Genomic DNA, 7,267 nt, shown 5'->3' on the forward strand with positions numbered 1-7,267 from the left:
ATGGGATGTAATGCCTGAGTGAAATGGGATGTAATGCCTGAGTGAAATGGGAAGTAATGCCTGAGTGAAATGGGACGTAATGCCTGAGTGAAATGGGACGTAATGCCTGAGTGAAATGGGACGTAATGCCTGAGTGAAATGGGATGTAGTGCCTGAGTGAAATGGGATGTAATGCCTGAGTGAAATGGGATGTAATGCCTGAGTGAAATGGGAAGTAGTGCCTGAGTGAAATGGGACGTAGTGCCTGAGTGAAATGGGACGTAATGCCTGAGTGAAATGGGACATAATGCCTGAGTGAAATGGGACGTAATGCCTGAGTAAAATGGGACGTAATGCCTGAGTGAAATGGGACGTCATGCCTGAGTGAAATGGGACGTAATGCCTGAGTGAAATGGGACGTAATGCCTGAGTGAAATGGGACGTGGTGCCTGAGTGAAATGGGATGTAATGCCTGAGTGAAATGGGATGTAATGCCTGAGTGAAATGGGACGTAATGCCTGAGTGAAATGGGACGTAGTGCCTGAGTGAAATGGGATGTAATGCCTGAGTGAAATGGGATGTAATGCCTGAGTGAAATGGGATGTAATGCCTGAGTGAAATGGGAAGTAATGCCTGAATGAAATGGGACGTAATGCCTGAGTGAAATGGGACGTAATGCCTGAGTGAAATGGGACGTAATGCCTGAGTGAAATGGGACGTAATGCCTGAGTGAAATGGGACGTAATGCCTGAGTGAAATGGGATGTAGTGCCTGAGTGAAATGGGATGTAATGCCTGAGTGAAATGGGACGTAGTGCCTGAGTGAAATGGGACGTAATGCCTGAGTGTAATGGGATGTAGTGACTGAGTGAAATGGGACGTAGTGCCTAAGTGAATTTTTTTAATTGCTTATGGGATGTGGGCATCGCTGGCAAGGCCAGCATTTACTGCCCATCCCGAATTGCCCTTGAGTAGGCGCTGTGAACCGCCTTCTTGAAGCGCCATAGTCCGTGTGGTGAAGCTACTCCCACAGTGATTTTAGTTATGGAGTTCCAGGAATTTGAGCCAGCGACGATGCAGAATAGATGATCTACTTCTAAGGCAGGATGGTGTGTGACTTGGAGGGGAGCTTGTAGTTGGTGATGTTCTCATGCACCTGCTGCCCTTGTCCTTCTAGGTGGAAGAGTTTGCCTGTTTGGGAGGTGCCGCCGAAGGAGCCTTGGTGAGTTGCTGCAGTGCATCTTGTAGATGGTACACACTGCAGCCACGGTATGCCAGTGGTGGAGGGAGTGATTGTTTAAGTTGGTGGATGGGGTGCCAATCAAGCGGGCTGCTTTGTCCTGGATGGTGTCGAGCTTCTTGAGTGTTGTTGGGGCAGCACTCATCCAGGCCAGTGGAGAGTATTCCATCACACTCCTTACTTGTGCATTGTAGATGGTGGAAAGGCTTTGGGGAGTCAGGAGGTGAGACACTCGCTGCAGAATACCTAGCCTCTGACCTGCTCTTGTTGCCACAGTAATTATGTGGCTGGTCCAGTTAAGTTTCTGGCCGATGGAGAACCCCAGGATGTTGCTGGTGGGGGATTCTGCGATGGTAAAGCTGTTGAATGTCAAATGGAGGTACTTAGTTGTCGCTTGTTGGAGATATTTATTGCCTGGCACTTCAGTGGCGCGAATGTTAGCTGCCACTTATCAGCCCAAGCCTTTAACTTCGTACATGTCTTGTTGCGTGCCGGCATGGATTGCTTCATTTTCTGAGGAGTTGTGAATGGCACTGAACACTGTGCAGTCATCAGCGAACAGTCCCATTTTGACCTCATGTTAGAGGGAAATTCATTGATGAAGCAGCTGAAGATGGTTGGCCCTAGGACACTGCCCTGAGGAACTCCTGCTGCGATGATCTGGGGCTGTGATAATTGACCTTCAACCACCAGAACCATCTTCCTTTGTGCTAGGTATGACTCCAACCAGTGGAGCGTTCCCACCACACCTCGCCACCCACGATCCACATTGACTTCAATTTTACTGGGGCTCCTTGATGCCACACTCGGTCAAATGCTGTCTTGATGTCAAAGGCAGTCACTCTCACCTCACTTCTGGAATTCAGCTCATTTGCCCACGTTTGGACCAAGGCTGTAATGAGGTCGGGAGCCGAGTGGACTTGGCGGAACACAAACTGGGCCTCAGTGAGCAGGTTATTGGCGAGTAAGAGCCGCAGGATAGCACTGTCCATGACCGTGGGATGTAGTGTCTGAGTGGAATGGGATATGGTTTCAGAGAGGAATGGGATGTACTGTCTGAGTGGAATGGGATATAGTGACTGAGGGGAGTGGGAAGTACTGTCTGAGTGGAATGGGATATAGTGACTGAGGGGAGTGGGATGTAATGTCTGAGGGGAGTGGGATGTAGTGTCTGAGGGGAGTGGGATGTAATGTCTGAGGGGAGTGGGATGCAGTGTCTGAGTGGAATGGGATGTAGTGTCTGAGGGGAGTGGGATGCAGTGTCTGAGGGGAGTGGGATGTAGTGTCTGAGGGGAGTGGGATGTAGTGTCTGAGTGGAATGGGATGTAGTGTCTGAGGGGAGTGGGATGTAATGTCTGAGGGGAGTGGGATGTAGTGACTGAGGGGAGTGGGATGTATTGTCTGAGGGGAGTGGGATGTAGTGTCTGAGGGGAGTGGGATGTAATGTCTGAGGGGAGTGGGATGTAGTGTCTGAGGGGAGTGGGATGTAGTGTCTGAGTGGAATGGGATGTAGTGTCTGAGGGGAGTGGGATGTAGTGTCTGAGGGGAGTGGGGTGTAGTGTCTGAGGGGAGTGGGATGTAGTGACTGAGGGGAGTGGGATGTAGTGTCTGAGGGGAGTGGGATGTAGTGTCTGAGGGGAGTGGGATGTAGTGATTGAGGGGAGTGGGATGTAGTGATTGAGGGGAGTGGGATGTAGTGTCTGATGGGAGTGGGATGTAGTGTCTGAGGGGAGTGGGATGTAGTGTCTGAGGGGAGTGGGATGTAGTGATTGAGGGGAGTGGGATGTAGTGTCTGAGGGGAGTGGGATGTAGTGTCTGAGGGGAGTGGGATGTAGTGTCTGAGGGGAGTGGGATGTAGTGACTGAGGGGAGTGGGATGTAGTGTCTGAGGGGAGTGGGATGTAGTGTCTGAGGGGAGTGGGATGTAGTGTCTGAGGGGAGTGGGATGTAGTCTCTGAGGGGAGTGGGATGTAGTGACTGAGGGGAGTGGGATGTAGTGTCTGAGGGGAGTGGGATTCAGTAACTGAGGGGAGGACAATGTAAGTGACTGAGGGGAGTGAGATTCATTAACTGAGGGGGGGATTGAATGACTGAGGGGAATGGGATACAGTAACTGAGGTGAGGGTGATTCAGTAACTGTGAGGGACTGGATTCAGCAACTGAGGGGGGTGGGATTCAGTAACTGAGGGGAGAGAGAAGTATGTGACTGAGGGGAGTGGGATTCAGTAACTGAGGGGAGTGGGATTCAATAAAAGAGGGGAGGAGAATATAAGTGACTCAGGCAACTGCGTTTCAATAATTGAGGGGAGGGGGTTGTAAGTGACCGAGGGGAGCGGGAGGAGGAGACTGAGGGGAGTGGGAGGAGGAATGTGAGGGGAGTGGGAGGAGGAGACTGAGGGGAGTGGGAGGAGGAATGTGAGGGGAGTGGGAGGAGGAGACTGAGGGGAGTGGGAGGAGGAATGTGAGGGGAGTGGGAGGAGGAGACCGAGGGGAGTGGGAGGAGGAGACTGAGGGGAGTGGGAGGAGGAATGTGAGGGGAGTGGGAGGAGGAGACTGAGGGGAGTGGGAGGATGAGACTGAGGGGAGTGGGAGGAGGAGACTGAGGGGAGTGGGAGGCGGAGAGTGAGGGGAGCGGGAGGAGGAGACTGAGGGGAGTGGGAGCAGGAGACTGAGGGGAGTGGGAGGAGGAGACTGAGAGGAGCGGGCGGAGGAGACTGAGGGGAGCGGGAGGAGGAGACAAAGGGGAGCGGGAGGAGGAGACTGAGGCGAGCGGGAGGAGGAGACTGAGGGGAGCGGGAGGAGGAGACTGAGGGGAGCGGGAGGAGGAGACTGAGGGGAGGGGGAGGAGGAGACTGAGGGGAGTGGGCGGAGGAGACTGAAGGGAGTGGGCGGAGGAGACTTAGTGGAGCGGGAGGAGGAGACTGAGGGGAGCGGGAGGAGGAGACTGAGGGGAGTGGGAGGAGGAGACTGAGGGGAGTGGGAGGAGGAGACTGAGGGGAGCGGGAGGAGGAGACTGAGGGGAGCGGGAGGAGGAGACTGAGGGGATTGGGAGGAGGAGACTGAGGGGAGCGGGAGGAGGAGACTGAGGGGAGCGGGAGGAGGAGACTGAGGGGAGCGGGAGGAGGAGACTGAGGGGAGCGGGAGGAGGAGACTGAGGGGAGTGGGAGGAGGAGAATGAGGGGAGCGGGAGGAGGACACTGAGGGGAGCGGGAGGAGGAGACTGAGGGGAGTGGGAGGAGGAGAGTGAGGGGAGCGGGAGGAGGAGACTGAGGGGAGTGTGAGGAGGAGAGTGAGGGGAGTGTGAGGAGGAGAGTGAGGGGAGCGGGAGGAGGAGACTGAGGGGAGTGGGAGGAGGAGACTGAGGGGAGTGGGAGGAGGAGACTGAGGGGAGTGGGAGGAGGAGACTGAGGGGAGTGGGAGGAGGAGACTGAGGGGAGTGGGAGGAGGAGACTGAGGGGAGCGGGAGGAGGAGACTGAGGGGAGAGGGAGGAGGAGAGTGAGGGGAGCGGGAGGAGGAGAGTGAGGGGAGCGGGAGGAGGAGAGTGAGGGGAGTGGGAGGAGGAGAGTGAGGGGAGTGGGAGGAGGAGACTGAGGTGAGTGGGAGGAGGAGACTGAGGGGAGAGGGAGGAGGAGACTGAGGGGAGCGGGTGGAGGAGACTGAGGGGAGCTGGAGGAGGAGACTGAGGGGAGCGGGAGGAGGAGGGTGAGTGGAGCGGGAGGAGGACAGTGAGGGGAGCGGGAGGAGGAGACTCAGGGGAGCGGGAGGAGGAGACTGGGGGGAGTGGGAGGAGACTGAGGGGGGCGGGAGGAGGAGACTGAGGGGAGTGGGAAGAGGAGACTGAGGGGAGTGGGAGGAGGAGACTGAGGGGAGTGGGAGGATGAGACTGAGGGGAGCGGGAGGAGGAGACTGAGGGGAGCGGGAGGAGGAGACTTAGGGGAGTGGGAGGAGGAGACTGAGGGGAGTGGGAGGAGGAGACTGAGGGGAGCGGGAGGAGGAGACTGAGGGGAGTGGGAGGAGGAGACTGAGGGGAGCGGGAGGAGGAGAGTGAGGGGAGCGGGAGGAGGAGAGTGAGGGGAGCGGGAGGAGGAGAGTGAGGGGAGCGGGAGGAGGAGACTGAGGGGAGCGGGAGGAGGAGACTGAGGGGAGCGGGAGGAGGAGACTGAGGGGAGCGCGAGGAGGAGAGTGAGGGGAGCGGGAGGAGGAGACTGAGGGGAGCGGGAGGAGGAGACTGAGGGGAGCGGGAGGAGGAGACTGAGGGGAGTGGGAGGAGGAGACTGAGGGGAGTGGGAGGAGGATACTGAGTGGATTGGGAGGAGGAGACTGAGGGGAGCGGGAGGAGGAGGGTGAGTGGAGCGGGAGGAGGACAGTGAGGGGAGCGGGAGGAGGAGACTCAGGGGAGCGGGAGGAGGAGACTGAGGGGAGCGGGAGGAGGAGACTTAGGGGAGTGGGAGGAGGAGACTGAGGGGAGTGGGAGGAGGAGACTGAGGGGAGCGGGAGGAGGAGACTGAGGGGAGCGGGAGGAGGAGAGTGAGGGGAGCGGGAGGAGGAGACTGAGGGGAGCAGGAGGAGGAGACTGAGGGGAGCAGGAGGAGGAGACTGAGGGGAGTGGGAGGAGGAGACTGAGGGGAGTGGGAGGAGGAGCCTGAGGGGAGTGGGAGGAGGAGACTGAGGGGAACGGGAGGAGGCCTGATAGTGGAGTGGGATGGAATTGGATGGTTCTGGTTTATATTAAGTCTGATGTCTGACATTCTTCGTACTCTCGTGCCTTCCTGATGACATGTTGTGGTGTTCTCCACTCTGCAATCTCTCGTGTCTCTCTTCCTTTATTACAGCTCCCGAGACATCGCCAACTGTCAAACCCGAGGAACAATCGACTCGCGAATCCGTTGACCGTTCATCCATTGACCCAGCGGGTTCTGCAACCTCAGGTAGCTGCCTTGTGACGTCCATTTCAAAAAGACTGTTCACCGAGGCCTAGAAACTCGGGTCGGGGGCTTCCCGCGGGTGCAGGCCTCCGATCTGCACTTTCCTAGCGCGCCGGCTGTTGAGCTGTGGGCCCACATGGGATTCCTACCCTGGGCCTCCTCCAACTGCCGGCGCGCAGTGCTTGCATATCCCAGGGGCGCAGTAGTTCGATGCGTCCCCTGGGATCACGTGGGCCATGGAGAGCCAATGGTAGCAGGGAAATGCCCATTCAAACAATTGACAGGAAGAGCTGTCAAAACTATAAATACTATAAGCCCCAACACATCACTAAAACTTCAAATATTTTTTTAAAATATCAATTTTTAAAATAACTATAAATTACATAAAATAACTATTAAACAATAATTTAAATTTTTGAAAAAGTTAATTACATTTTCTAACGTGGCTAAAAAAAAACTTACCTTTCTTTACAGCATGTAAAATTAATAAACCTGTGGAAAAAATATTTTAATTTTAATTAATTCACCACTTACCTTGTTAAAAGCAGGCCTTGCGCTTGCTTTTTATATGTGTAACTCCTGGAGACTTACCCTCCCGGAGAAATCTGCAAAAAAACCGGAAGTTCCATGTGCAAGCGCTGCCTCTCCGGCGTACGCGTTTGACACCTGAAACATAAGAACATAAGAAATAGGAGCAGGAGTAGGCCAATCGGCCACTCGAGCCTGCTCCGCCATTCAATAAGATCGTGGCTGATCTGATCCTAACCGCCAATCTACTAGGAAACCTTTCCTTCAAGGGAACGGAAGTTCCGGTTTCCCGCGCATGCGCAGTGCATGTAAGAAACCGGCACTTCCATTGGGCCTAGGGGTGAGTACCCCGTGCGTTCTCAGCCGTGGAGACCCGCATTTCTGGGCCCTAGTGTTCTCCACTCTGCATTCTCACGTGTCTCTCATCCTTTATTACAGCTCCCGAGACATTGCCAACTGACAAACCCGAGGAACAATCGACTCGCAAATCCGCTGACCGTTCATCCATTGACCCAGCGGGTTCTGCAACCTCAGGTAGCTGCCTTGTGAGGTCCATTCCAAACAGACTGTTCACCCAATGTAACTGCTGAAATCCT

At 55.3% G+C, this 7,267-nt stretch overlaps 1 pseudogene across 1 annotated transcript in view; it reads left to right on the top strand.

Annotated features, from left to right (window-relative positions):
• The window catches only part of LOC147091177 (uncharacterized), a 279,795-nt pseudogene that overhangs the window by 263,950 nt on the left and 8,578 nt on the right, over positions 1-7,267 (top strand). The window contains exon 8 of the transcript XR_015075175.1: positions 6,051-6,146. The product of XR_015075175.1 is annotated as an uncharacterized LOC147091177 (transcript). The remainder of the gene's footprint in view (positions 1-6,050; positions 6,147-7,267) is intronic.

The sequence above is a fragment of the Somniosus microcephalus genome, unplaced genomic scaffold, assembly GCF_052327205.1.
Source record: "Somniosus microcephalus isolate GS21.2 unplaced genomic scaffold, FLI_Smic_1.0 unresolved_chr3, whole genome shotgun sequence".
Taxonomy (NCBI): domain Eukaryota; kingdom Metazoa; phylum Chordata; class Chondrichthyes; order Squaliformes; family Somniosidae; genus Somniosus; species Somniosus microcephalus.